Source organism: Herpailurus yagouaroundi, unplaced genomic scaffold (genome assembly GCF_014898765.1).
Source record: "Herpailurus yagouaroundi ecotype Mexico unplaced genomic scaffold, PumYag 202, whole genome shotgun sequence".
Classification (NCBI taxonomy): domain Eukaryota; kingdom Metazoa; phylum Chordata; class Mammalia; order Carnivora; family Felidae; genus Herpailurus; species Herpailurus yagouaroundi.
In genome coordinates, this window is record NW_024412433.1 from 14,379,382 (window position 1) to 14,394,222 (window position 14,841).

At 40.6% G+C, this 14,841-nt stretch overlaps 1 long non-coding RNA gene across 2 annotated transcripts in view; it reads right to left on the minus strand.

Annotated features, from left to right (window-relative positions):
• LOC121014493 (uncharacterized) overlaps nt 1-14,841 on the minus strand; it is a 28,867-nt gene that overhangs the window by 4,758 nt on the left and 9,268 nt on the right. For both annotated transcript variants that reach the window (XR_005783242.1, XR_005783241.1), the window contains 3 exons: nt 6,522-6,843; nt 4,281-4,412; nt 311-1,337 (listed from right to left, as the gene is read on the minus strand). This is a non-coding gene — a long non-coding RNA (uncharacterized LOC121014493). The remainder of the gene's footprint in view (nt 1-310; nt 1,338-4,280; nt 4,413-6,521; nt 6,844-14,841) is intronic.

Genomic DNA, 14,841 nt, shown 5'->3' on the forward strand with positions numbered 1-14,841 from the left:
ATGAGATGAGGCAGGCAGTGACCACATATTTTGTGAATGAGTGCTACCAAGAATATGAAATAGGTCCATATGTGAAGAGGATCAGAAATGATGCTTTCTCTATAATGAGTGGGGAAGCGCTCTCAGGGGAGATGACATCTGAGTTATGACCTGAAGCTGAGGAGGAAGTGACTTTGTCAGGGAAGATCATTATTAACAAATGCAAGGTCCGGAGAGAGAGAAGGAGTTGGTGGCGTATTTTACAGATGGAAAGAAGGCTAGTAGTGAAAAAGCAGGAGGGTGGAAGAAGATGTATCACAAAATTGCATACCCCCTGTTTCCTTTATTCTTGCAGCTAGCTGGGTCAGTTGAGGCAGAGCCTGAGTCCTTGAACAGACCTCGCCACCTTGTCCTCTGACTCTCTCCTCTTCCCCATTCAGATGCCTCCAGCTGGGGTGCGGAGGGGTGGCTTCTGAGTTTTTCCAGAGTGCTTCATTATGGAGAAGTGGAGCCCTGGGACAATTTGTAACAAAATGATAGCTAGTTTATCGTTTGTCTTATTCCCTTGAGAACCCTGTGGAAAAAGCCATGCTTAAGGAGCAAAGAGAATTCAGCTCTTCTTAGATTCTTCTAATACTATCCAACACCCACGACCAATGGCTGCCATGTGAAGTTAGCAAATGATTGATAAAATGTTTGTATCGAAAGGAACACCATACTCTTAGAACGAAGGGCGTAAAAGGGTAACAGGAAAAGAGCATAATCTAATTCCGACCTCAAGTATTTTGAACAAAGTTCCTAAGCTTGCATCACAAGCTGATATGCAGGAATCCAATTCTTAAGAGCTTGCTTCACATGTTTACAGATATTAAAATGTCCAGAATGCTCCTTTTTAAAATGTGTAGTGGCAAGCTATTGATGAGACGTGATGGAACAATCCCCATTGATAACTCCAGATTTCCCTGGGGAAGGTGAGGAGTTGGGAGGCATATTAAATCAGCAATCAGCCATCAGTTTGCTTTTAAGAGACAAGAGCCAAACGTCTCCTGTTCAGGGAATGGGCAAATATCAGAAAACACGTCAGGAATTCCAAATTGGATGACCTTGGGAAGTTGCAAGGCATTACAGGAAATAACAGGAAATGAAGAATATAAAAGTAACTTAGCAGATGCTCTTGAGAGCTTCAGTGGTGGGACCACAGCATTGTTCTTTGGCATTAACCAGATAGGACAAAAATAGCACGAACTTCCAGCAAAGTCTCTGGGTGGGTGGCAGAACTTGGGGATGAAATGAGGTGAGAAGAGGCTTCTGTGACCCCTGTCTACCAAATCACTTTGGAGGCAGAAAGTCAGAAAACCCTGTAGATTAGAAATAGAATACGAATTACTTCAGGGAGAGGATTGAAGAGATTGCTGGCTCTCAGAAGACTCCCAAGCCACATGAAAATGGATAGGCTTTTTAAAGTTCAATGATTTAAAAAAAAAAAAAAACACAACAAAAATGAATCAGCCTCATCAAATGAGTAAAAATCCGCTGCTTAGAGAAAACAAAGGGCATGCTTAAGGAAGATTTCAGATGCTCTGTTCTTGGGTCTCCTTCCTGTTTTCTTTTTAGTGCCGTGTTTTGCCCGGGAGCCTGATCTCACAATGGGACTTTGATTATATTTCGTGCTAATACATATACCCCCTTAGTCTGCTGATAAGGGAGTGGAGAGTCTCGGGAGAGGGCAGCAAAACGAGGACGGAGGAAAGTTAGGGCAGGCATTTCTGCAAGACTGAGTGAATACTACAGGAATTTGGTCATCTAAAAATCAAGAAAATATAAAACAGAGAGTCTAATGATTAAAATCAGTGAATGACGTCAGTTTTCCTTTTTATTCCAACCTCCCATCTCCCACCACAATTTAACCCAAGGTCCCTTTATTTGTTCATTCACAGATAATGTAGCATATGGCCTATTCTGGACATGGAACTCCGACGATTGCTTGTCCAAAGTCCCCAGGACAAGCATCCAAGGCCTGGGTTGCGAAGACAAGTCACTTTTAATGCTTACCGTGGCTATACTCGAAGGTCCCTGTGGCAGACAGAATTCTAAGAATGACCCACCACCTCAAAACCATTGTCCTGTGTTATCCATTTTCCTTTGAGTGGGGGGGGCGGGGGCGGGGTGGTAGGGGCCTGTGATTTTGATGAGTCATTCCATGACCCTTACATTTATGGCCAAGGAAGACCGTCCAGTGGGTCGAATCCGATCACATCAGCCCTTGGAAAATATCAGAGCTTTCCCCAGCCGCTCACAGAAAAACAAAGCTAGGTGAGGTGATGAATGTGTTAGTTAACTTGACAGGGGGATTTTTTTCACAACGAATGCCTAAATCAAAACACCATGATATATTCTTAAATACTTTACTATCTTAAACGTTAATTCTTTTTTTTTTTAATTTTTTTTAACATTTATTTATTTTTGAGACAGAGAGAGACACAGCATGAACGGGGGAGGGGCAGAGAGAGGGAGACACAGAATCGGAAGCAGGCTCCAGGCTCTGAGCCATCAGCCCAGAGCCCGACGCGGGGCTCGAACTCGCGGACCGCAAGATCGTGACCTGAGCTGAAGTCGGACGCTTAACTGACTGAGCCACCCAGGCGCCCCTTAAACGTCAATTCTAAAGCCAAAATTTTTGACACATGGATGGAACTGAAGGGTATTGTGCTACGTGAAAGAAGTCAGTTACAGATGTCACTTATACGCGGAATCTTAAAAAAAATGAAAACAAATGAACACATAGCAACAACACCAAAAGAGAGACACAGACTCACGAATACAGAGAGCAAAACAGTGGTTGCCGAAGGGGAAGGGGTGGCGGAATGGGCAAAATGGGTGAAGGGAATACAGAGGTACACACTCCAGTGATCAAGTAAATAAACCAAAGGCACGAAAAGTACAGCATAGGGAACACAGTCAATATCGTAATATACTTGTCCTGGTGAGCATTTTGTAACGTATGTAGGTAACGGTTGAATCGCTGTGTTGTACACCTGAGCCTAATTTAATATCGTATGCTGACTATGCTTCAAAACAAATCCTCATTACATCTGCAAATTTCCTTTTCCCGTGTAAGGTAGTCACAGTTTCCAAGGATTAGGATAAGGACATCTTTGGAGGCCATCCTTCAGCCTTCCACAAGAGATTTCCCCCACTTCGCTCTAATTTTAAATTTAACCTTTTTTGCCACTTGGGTACCCCCTCGGCTAATAACACATTAGACACCAAGGTATAATGGCAAATAAGGGACAAATCCTTGCCCTTCTTTATTTATTGAACACCCGCAGGAGGTCTAGGAGGGCATCTGGGTGCACGTGTTTTCCAAAACTCCCAAGTTATTTTGATGTGCGCTGAAACGTGAGGCCCACGGCAGCCCTTGTACCCAGCACTGTCTAAACCTACTGAATGAGAGTTTTTATGGGTGGGTAGGGACAAACGCCTTTCCTTTGTTGTGCAATACTGATATGTACAAAACCTTGGGTTTGCCTACTGGAAACATAATGGTCCCTAAACTAGTGCCCAGAGGGGATAGGACCTACAAAGTTGAAAGCTCAGAGAGCAGTAAGCAGGGGTTTGTGGGAAGCCAGTGAGAGGTAGCATAAAGAAAAACAAGTCCCCTCCTTTCCACTAGGAAGTGGAGACACAAGGCTAGAGACATAGGTCTCCACTGGTGAACGTGGGCCTCTCAAGGTCACATGGAATCTGTCCCCAGAAGGTGAAAGAAAGACGTGTCGAGTGAGGCTATCCAGGCAGACTGTTTACACTTTGTCATGGCTGTAAAGATCTAAGAAGGGATTTTTAGAAACTGTTTTGACAGAAAATAACATAGGCATGGAAGGTCCATAGGCATGGAATAACATGGAAGGTCGATTGACCATTAGGAGGAAAATCACCTCTGAGAAGCGCCTTAGGGCGAGAGGCAGGTGGGAGGGGAGAAGGCAGGATTCATTCTGATGGGCGATCTGGGAGGACACCCACACTGTGGTCCCTGAGCAAAAGCAAAAGCCTCTCAAGGCCACGAGTGCGAAGTGACTTGGTACCAGAAGCAAGAGAAAACCAAAGCTCAGACCTCTGTCCTAGACAGTAGAACTGCCTGCACTTTGACTCAGATGCCCCAGGCCAGGCAGGAAAATCCGGGAGTCTGGTGAATGTCATCTCACTGCCTACATGATGACTTCCATGTTGTTTATTGTCAAGACAATTTCGCAACAACATTAAAACAGTTTTTAAAGAAAATACGCACCAGTAACACCACCTACCTAATCCAACAGCTTAATGAAGTCTTTGGGAATGACTCTTGAGGACCAACATTCCTGCTTAGTACACATCAAATCCTTATTCTGGTTCCGAAATTAGTCTTTTTTTTTTTTTTTTAATCTCGCTTTCCACATCTAAAGTTAAGTCGCAAAAGCAGAAATGAATATTAGATCATGAATAAAAATGCCAAATAAAAGTCAATTTAAATAACAAGAAGAAACACGGTTAACATGTAAAAATCTTTAATGTTTTCTTTTGTCTTTATAAAGCACTACATATCTCGGACAGGGCAAAAATTGAAATTGGGTAGGTGAGAAAAAGAAAATAAAAAGAACTCCTAATATCACCTGGAAGGAACAACATTAATATTTTGTGTCTGTGCATATACTTACACTTACCTTTTCTCCTAATGAGACCATACTGCACGTATCATCTGTTAATCTGTGTGTGTGTGTGTGTGTGTACGTGTACATCACTCTACAGAGGTGGAAATTCTAAGACATTCTACGTTCTTCTCCTGCCAAATTATCTGAATGCCTATTTCATAAAATGTTATATGGATATCGCATTTCTCCAGTTCTCCATAAGCAGAGGATGCATTTCAGAGTGTCACAGCTGGGGGTCTTAGTCAACTAACCCTCCTTGGAGTCAGGGAATTGTGAAGTTCATTCTCAAGGCCACCACCAATGTATTAACATTTATTTAACCAGCAACATGATACATAAATGAAGGTGGTTGAATTATTTGCTGTTACAAAAATGCCACACAAGGATCTCTGTAGTTAAATTTACTTCCTTTTCACATCTCAGAATGGCTTTTAGATTCAATTCTTAGATGTATAAAAGCAGGGGCAAGGGTCATGGACGTTGGATAGGTATTAAAAATTTGCCCTACAGAGAGGCGGAGCCAACTTATATTTCTGCCAACAGTTCAGAAGAGGGTCCGTTTCTTGTAGCCTCACCAGTATGGTAGGGTCATTTAAAAATCATTGCCTGGGCACGTGGTTGGCTCAGCCGGGTCAGCATCGGACTCCCGATTCTGGCTCAGGTCGTGATCTCATGGTTCGTGAGATCAAGCCCCGCGTTGGGCTCTGTGCTGACAGCTCAGAGCCTGCTTAGGAGTCTCTGTCTCCCGCTCTCTCTGCCCTTCCCCTGCTCTTACTCTGTCTCAAAAAAAGGTAAATATTAAAAAAATAGAAATCATTGCCAATTTGAGAAATGAACAATGCTATCTCATTTTAAATCACATCCCTTTGATCCATCATCTTCTTCTTAGTTTTTTGTCCATTTACATTTTTTCTTTATGAATTACCTATTCATAATTTCCTAGGCCCATTTTTGCGGCAGAGGTGTTAAGCTTTGATTTATTGATTTACATTTATTGGATATACAAGATTTGTTTGTTGTACAATAACAGTATAGAGATTATAATATATTCTTGCTCTACTATATAGATAATAGATAATAGTATAATAAGTAAGCGTGTAAAATATCTTGGTCTGCCTCAGAAATTGCAAATATTTTTCTTAGTTTATCATTTATCTTCTAACTTTGTTTAGGGTAGGTTGGTTTTTGTGTTGCTGTGTTTATTGTGTTTTGAAGTTTCAATATTTTAATATAGTCAACTGTATCCATAGTCCTTTCCCTTCTAGATTTCTTCCTGTTTTTTGTTTTGTTTTGTTTTTTGGTTTTTTTTTTAGAAAGACCCTCTCTCCCGCAGATTATTTAAATACTGACTTATATATTCTTCTCAACTGGTTACGGTTCCTAATGCAGCTGGACTCTACTTTCGTGGAGAATATAAAGAAATGATCAAATGTTTATTCCCATATACCTAGCCAGTGGGCACAACACCCTTCATCAAACAAATCATCGTGTTCTCTTGTTTAAAGTGCTACCTTTTCCAGGCGATAATGATAGGTCACCCTGACAGATAACAGTTAATTGTTAACTATGTTCCAGGGCTTTTCATGAATCAACCCTTTCCTCCCCACCTCAGGTCTTGCTGCTGTTATTATCTTTATTTTACTGAGAAAGAGATAGGCACAGAAGCATTTTGTGACTGAAGCAAGGTCACACAGTAAGCCAGGACCCAGACCCTGTTGGGCTAGCTCCAGAGTGCTGACTCTTCACGTACTACCCCATACTACTTAATTTTTCACATAGCCTTCAGTTTGCCTCTAGTCTCTTTTTTTTGCGTCTTCCTTAACTATGTCATATAGCTTTTATGACTCCGTAACATACCGTACTATGTGGTTGGGTGCGTCCCTGAGAGTCAGACCCTGTGATGAAAGTTCCTTAGGATGCAATCAGCAGGACCCACAGGCACAGTTGTGTGTGCTGGAACTAGAAGCTTCTCCTCCTGTAGTACTTCGGACATTTAAGTCGGAAGCATTAGGGTCATTCTGCTGAGCATTGCTTTCCGTGTACTTGCCAGGAGGCCTTTGAAATTCAGCTGTCGACGCTTCCACCCTCAGGTTCATGCTCTCCCGTATCTGCATGAAATTTCTTGACCTTCTGGGGATGCAGATGCTCCCTTCCCTCGTTCTGCTACAGTTGCTCAGTGCTAATTGGGAAGCAAAGGCATTAGCTCAGAACAAGGACTTGAACTGGGCCACAGTCATGATGTTTTTAGATTGGTTTCAGATGCACGACATAATAATTTGATATTGTATATATGGCAAAACGATCACGACAATAAGTTTATTGCCACACATCCTTACATTTTTTTTTCCTTGTGATGAAACATTTTAAGACAAGTGTTATCAACTGTAGTCACCCCACTGTGCACACATTACGTCCCCGGGACTTATTTATTCTCCAACTGGAAGTTTGTACCTTTTGACCACCCTCACCCATTTTACCCACCACCCACCCTTTGCGTCTGGTGACCACCAATCTCATCTCTGTATCTGTGAGCTCTTTTTTTTTTTTTTTAATTTCACATGTAAGTAAGACTGTAGGGTATTTGTCTTTCTCTGTCTGACATATTTCACATAGCACAATGTCCTCAAGGTCCATTTATCTCATCACAAATGGCAGGATTTCCTTCCTCTTTAAGACTGAATAATATTCCACTGTGTGTGTATTATATATAATATACACTATATATATATAGTATAGTATATATATATATATATATATATATATATATATATGTATATATATATTCGTATTCTTCAAAACATCCTACCATGTTACTAAAGCAGGATGTGATTCATTCCCAAGGAGGGGACCTCTCAATTAGACATACCAATAAAGCAAGCTTGGGCCAGATACAACAAAATTGCAAACAACCACAAAGGATACAGTTTTTCATGGAATGTCTCCAAGGATCTTATGCCAAGATGTAGCTTTCAACTTGCATTTTACTTAAGTCTGTGGTAAAATTAGTTTTTACCTTTTGAATTCCTATTAGATTGCAATGCTGTGGGTGCTTGGAGGTGATCCAAAAAGTGTCAGAAATGTTGTCTGAGACCTTACATTTCTGATGTGCTTAGTCACCTCCTCAAAGTGGATGATTGAAGAAGCAAATTAATAATTAAAAGGAGAAAATTGGCAGAATTTGTGGCGAGAGCTTTCCAGGAATTGTCAACTTGGCTGAAAATAAACAAAAAACACCCCATAGCACTTACCACGGTGCCTGGAACACTGTGGGCTCTCATGAAATTTTTCTTTAGTATGGAGAGAGAATATAGTTTGTCAATTCAAAAGAAGTCATATGGGCCATGTAAAGTTCACAGGTAAGGACCTAACGTTTCACGCCTGATGACTTTGGAAGAAAACTCAACTTTTAAAGAAACTAATTTGGAAATCTGGGACTTTCTTGGTCTTTGTGCTATGTTTTAGGGAAGGAATTAAATAGAGAAACCCAAGGGCCCATCTGGAGCCTTAGGTAATTTGTCATTTACATAATTACTCTTTTCAAACCACGTCAAGTCTTGCAAGACCTTAAAGTCTCTTTGCCTATGTGCCAGTTCATTTCTTTCTACTTGATATGAAATTATGTTAGATGATTCAGATTGATTGTGTGAGGCCGTTCCCTCCATGTTCTACTCTTTGTTGACATTCCTCTCCCACCAAAACAGATGCACACCCAGGCACACATACCCAACATCCCAGTGTCTCTAGTAGGGACATTTTTATAAAAATAATATTTGATTGGATCCAACTGAATTTTCTTCTTTTTATAATTCAGTCTAGATATGGCCAAGATCAAAGCCACTCTCATTTTCATTTATACTATATCACATTATTTACTAGATAAGGGACTGTTGTCCACTATTGTGGTCCTGAGCAAGAACTGGTGTCACCACCAGCATAAAGGGAGGGGATACCACAACATTCTCAAGTGAAGTTCCTTCACTGTCATATTTCAAATTGAGTTTATACCCTGGCTTCAGAAGGTTTTTTCTCTCTCTCTTTTTAATTGATAATTATCAGAGAAAGGGAATGTCATCTATATGGACTGAATCCCAAAGGCTTTCATCACCCATGTTCAAGTGACCCGTCTTGGAAAATAGTCTTTCAAAGGAAGATCTGTGCTACTCAAACTTACTCTGGTTACGGTGATGCAAATTTATTTTTTTCTGTGAAGTTTGTGCATCTAGAACATTGTTTACCATCGACAGAGTCAAGAACCAGACTTATTTTCTCTTTATTCACTCTGTGAGATTGTGCAGGTTCCGAAGATTTCTGATGTTTTTACTCATTTTATTAGGAGGGTCTCCTACAAACCAATTGTTAAAAGCCTTGACTCTGGGTGTTCCTCACATGTTCATTCTGAATTTACTTCTAGAGAGTGGCTATCTTTCAAGCCAGTAAGAAAGCCAGTAACTCCTTAAGTTTAACCTCTAAAATATTCATAGCTGGGGCTCTTACAAAGGAGTTGTTTTGCCACAAACTCACTACCTTTAGTAGAATATGTTAATATTTTAAAATTAAGAGGCATAAAAATCTCAAAAAAAAAATACCTGGCAAACCTTATTCACTAGAATATCCATATCACATATCTCTATGGAAATATACATCTTTATTGACCCCACCACTCAAGTGCTACCATCTTGGTCTGGTCACAAGATTTGGAGTTAGTGCTAGGATAAACCATTGCCTATTTGGAGGACTCCTTAAGTGCTGGGTAGTTCCAGAAACAACCATGTGAGGCTATACTCAGCAGAGTTGGATATTATTTGGGATGTGGTTTCTAAATGGCTGGTGATTCCTAGAATGGTAAATGAACAGAAGTACAAGGCAATTTGGCTCCATTTATTAATGAGGTTTTTGGCTTTGGTTTTGGTTCTATTCATTAAGTTCATCAGCACCCATAATCCCCAAAGCTAGTGTTTAAAAAGAACCCAAAAGAGGACCTTGATGGGAGAGGGCCAAGATGACACCCAATAAAGTACAAAGATTTATGAGGTTGAATGACAAGACATCGTTTTTTGAAATTCATATTATCCAATTTTATTGATATGTAGAAACAAATGTATTCCTTCCTCTCTTCCTGCCACAGAAGGAAAAAAAAGGTTTAATTATTGCTTTGAAGTATTTCTCAAGATTATTACATGTTTTCCCTTCGTTCATGCATAGAGCAGACGAGAAATAGGAGAGAATTAGGTCTTTCAGAGAAATTTTTCATCTCATGCAATGAAACAATTTTAATTTTTCTCTTAAAGTACAAATGCATTTATTATTGTTTTAGTACTTTTATTCTGCTCCAAGGTCTTATTTGGTTTTGAATTTTCTGTCACCATTTACTGGCCAGAAGAGGGCTCAAAAGTGTTGGAATTTCAATAAGCAACTCCTGTTATTTTCTTTCTCCTGAACTGATTTGTATATATTAAGAATTGTTTATGTAAATTATTTCCTGGGATCTTAGGTCTCACTTTTAGCTAAAGTTTTCCTTTCTTTTATACACTCCCAGGATAACAGTATTTACTTCTGTGCAACTCAGATGTTATGGTTCAGTAACATTTTTTCTAATTACAAGTCTCTCGTGTCTTTTATGTGGCGAGTCAATGACTCGTTTGGAGTAATTTGATTAATACAACATTTTTTTAAATAGTCAACAAAATTCCAATCATGTTTCATAGCTTCAACTCAACATAAAAAATTTAAATGCTTCCACTATTATGACAACCTTAACTTAACACATATTTCAAATATTTTAGTACATTTGTCTCCGTGGTCAATGCTTAGTTTTATTACTTCCCTTACTTTGTTTTGCTTGTCAATGTCCCCCCTCCTACTACTTGTAGGTCATTTATAAGAAATTTCTACATCAAATTTAGTATCCTGAGGTTCAAGTTTCCATTATTCAAAATGACTCACGTGAAAGAAAGTAGATCCCGAAATACCCAGTCCTGTTGCCTTGGGCAAGTCACTTAATCTTTTTGAAACTCAGAAAAACAAGACTGAAGATCTCTAGGGTTGGTTCAAAACTGTAAGCTGTGTAATCCTCTCTCTGGAAATGCAGGTCCTTATGGAAAGCGTGGGGGGTGACATACTTTTCTTGGATACAATTCTCATATAAGATGCTCGGTAAATCTCTGGGGTCTAGCGCCGGGAGCTGGAACTAAGGTTGCTAGGTAAAATACAGGACCCAGGAATTGCATGGCATAGCCTTATACTAGAAAATTATCCCCGATATCTGAAATTCAGATTTAACTGAGTGGATTTTGTTTTTATTTGCTACGTGCCCCAACTTCATCCAGGCCAAATTCTTCAGTCGCCAAGCAGGCTCGCACCGCTGCAGTAGAAGGAAGGTTCATCATTACTTCTATTTGCCAAACATTGTCCACAGTAGGTAAATTACAGTTGCCTCAAGCCCTGTGATCTCCAACAGCCTGAAGAGCCCAGAACAAGACCTTCCTACAGTTTTAAACATCCTTGAATGGGCACTGTTTTTATAAAAGAACCTTCTCTGAACTGTACCCACTCAGCAACCTCACCTACTCTGCAGTCTTCGTGGCTAGGCATATTAGTCAACTTGGCCAGGCTCGTGTGCTTCTCCTGAAAGTGAACAAGGAGGCAGGAGTGTCCTTTCCAATCTGGCCAATGATTACAGTTTTTAGTTGAGCCTAGCTTTTGAACAATGAGGTGTCTTTTTGAAGTCCAGATGCTTTCAAATGCCAACAGTTGCTTCATTTTTGGAAGAGGATCTAGGTATAGACCCTCATCTCTCTCATCTCACAAATGGGAGCTCTGTTTCTCCGTGTACAACAGGGAAGCCAACGACATGTCATATAACAGAAACACTACTTCTAACCCTGTAATCCCTTTAGCCTCCAGATCCTTGCTTTTCAAGCTGTGATGTGCACACTGAGCATCTGGGGATCCTGTGAAAATGTAAATTGTTGTTTAGTTCAGGGTGGTGTCCAGATGTGCCACACTGCAGGTGGCCTGTGACCACGCAGAAGAGCAGAGCTAACTGGGAGCATTCACTGGGCAATTGCTCACCTGCGCAGGGATCGATGAGACACCCAGTTGTCCCGGTAAGCAAGAGATACGGTCATTCACTTAGGGGGATCCATGAAAATCTGCTTAATATCATGTTTGCCCCCCCGATTCCAGCTGAAATCCCCCCATTCCAGCCGCTTACCAGCTTTAACACATGGCCTGAGGGCCAAGTTCAACTAAACCAGTCCTAGAGTAGATTAGATTTCACAATCCCTGACTAGTTAGTGCTACGTTATTTACTTTTAAAAAATCATTATTTAAAAGGTCAACCAGGAAAAAGTGAACAGTATTAATTTGAATGGCTTTACTTACTAGACTTCTATAGTTTTCCTATTGACATCCTAAGATACCCTCCCTATACCTTGCATAATCTACTCAATTTACTCAGAAGAATGGCAAGGCTATCGTATCAATCAACCTGTATTTTGAACGCCTACTAATGCCGAAGCCACGGTGCCAGGTAAATGATGAAGCAAAAAACAGAAAAAATCTGTTCTTTTCCTCCAACAAAGGTAGACATTAAGTGCCTACAATGAGCCAAACGTGTTTTTTTTTTAACAATTCCTTTTTTTTTTTTTAACATTTATTTGTTTTTGAGAGAGAGAGAGACAGAGCATGAGTGGGGGAGGGGCGGAGAGAGAGAGGGAGACACAGAGTCTGAAGCAGGCTCCAGGCTCCGAGCTGTCAGCACAGAGCCTGACACGGGGCTCAGACTCCCAAACCATGAGATCATGACCTGAGCCAAAGTCGGACACTCAACCAACTGAGCCACCCAGGCGCCCCGAGCCAAACATGTTTTTGACACTTTATTTACTTGACCTCTTTGAATTTTTGCAAGAACCCTCTGGAGATTATGATTATAATCTCCATTCTGAAGTTGAAGAACTACATCAAACTCAAAAGCTTCTGTACAACCAAGGAAACCATCAAAGAAATGAAAAGGTAATCTATGCAATGGGAGAAAATATTTGCAAACCACGTATCTGATTTGGGGTTAATATACAAAATATACAAAGAACTCGTACCATTCAATATAAAAAAAATGAATTAAAAAAATGAGCGAAGACTTAAACAGACATTTTTTCCAAAGAAGAAACATACATGGATAACTGGTAGACGAAAAGAGTCTCATCATCAGGAAAATGCAAAGAAAAACCATAATGAGAAAGGCGCTGGCTGGCTTAGTCTGTGCGATGTACAACTCTTGATTTGGGGTTGCGAGTTGGAGCCGTATGTTGGGTGTGGAGATTGCTTAAAAGTCAAATCTTTAAAACAAAACAAAACAAAACCACGATGAGATGCCACCTCACATCAGTTAGGATGTCTTTTATCACAAAGATAAGTGACAGCAAATGCTGATGAAAATATGGAGAAAAGGGACTCTTTGTGCACTCTTGGTGGGAATATAAACTGGTACAGACATTATGGGAAACAATGTGGAGGTTCCTCAAGAAAGTAAAAATAGAATTACCATATGATCCAGCAATCCCACTCCTGGGTAAATTTCCTCCGTGACCAGGACTCTGGGAGTGCCACTGATGTAGACAGGGACATCAGGAGGGGGTAAGTTGTGATAAACACACAATTCATTTTATTTAGCACTTACCATGTGCCACTCTGCTCGCGGCTTTAGAACCACTGCCTTATTCAGTCGTCAACACTAGAGGTAGATACCGTTCTTGTTATTAATAATCATAATATCGTCCCCATTTTACATACAGGAAAAATGGAGATAAAAGAGGGTAAGTAATCTGCTGACGGTGACTCAGATGGTCAACGATAGATCTGAGAGCTAACCCTGCATGTCTGATTCAAAGCCATGCTCGTGAGCCCTGTGCTGGCTGCGACCTCAGAGGAAGGGCTTGAGCAGAAACGAGAGTGTGAAGCCATAACGTGCTTCTCTCTATATATTCCGACTACTTTTTCCTGCATATTGTTCATTGCGTATCATGTATTCGCGTGTATCAGAATGAAGTTTTATTTCCCCTTCTAGATTATAAACTCTCTAAAAGCAGACTCTGGAACGCTTGAATTCTCAATGCCTTGGACTTAGGAGGTGCTCTCCTAAGTTTGAATGAATGAATGAATGAATGAAAACATAAGAAGAGTCATAAGGGCCAGACAGAAGGATCTTAGAGCCATGTGTATAGATGCAATATTTCACATATTCATTAAAAGAAAAACGGACAATAAGATAGCAAATGGTATTAGAATTGCATGAGGAAAAACACATTCAGATTGAGGCACATCCCCGTAGTCTGTGAGCATCTCTTGTTTTGCCAGGCTCCTTAACTTTTCACAATCGCACTGAATCTATGTGCTTGCCATTGAATCCTATGAAAATCAAGTTTCTGGGCAATGTCCACATTTTATTGCAATTGTTCTTTTCATTTTGGTTTCATCTGCTTTGCCCTCCCATCTGGAAAGTTAAAACAATGTTGTTTTTTTTCTGTGATATTCGAGCTTCTGAATGACCGTTGCCATCATCCTTCATCCACTTATCACAGCTCTTGCTAATAACAATTATAATTGATTAAAAAAATTGAATCCATTATCTAGTCTAGATAACCTGTCTACAAGGGAAAGACAGAATGGAATGGAATGGTAGGCTTCTCAGTCACACAGTTGTAATCTCTTGATTTTTCAGAGACATCTCAGCTCAAATATCCTCTTGTGTTTAACATCAGGAGGTGGGAGGTAGACTGAGGGGAGACGATTTTGGGCCAGGAACTTTTCCTCAAGGCAATTCACAGTCCAACGTGCTCACTTGCTTGGGACTGGCCAATCATCTCAGGTAGACCTGGGCCAAATTTAGACTCAAACCAGGGCAGAGTCTTGTCTTCCAGAGTAAAGACTCCAAATCAAGAGATGAAAAATAAGGGGTGCCTGGGTAGCTCAGTCGGTTAAGCATCCGACTTCGGCTCAGGTCATGATCTCACGGTTCGTGAGTTTGAGCCCTGGGTGGGGCTCTGTGTTGACAGCTCAGAACCTGGAGCCTGAATTGGATTCCGTATCTCCCTCTCTCTCTGCCCTTCCCCCACTTGTGCTTCTTCTTCTTCTTCTTCTTCTTCTTCTTCTTCTTCTTCTCTCTTTCAAAAATAAATAC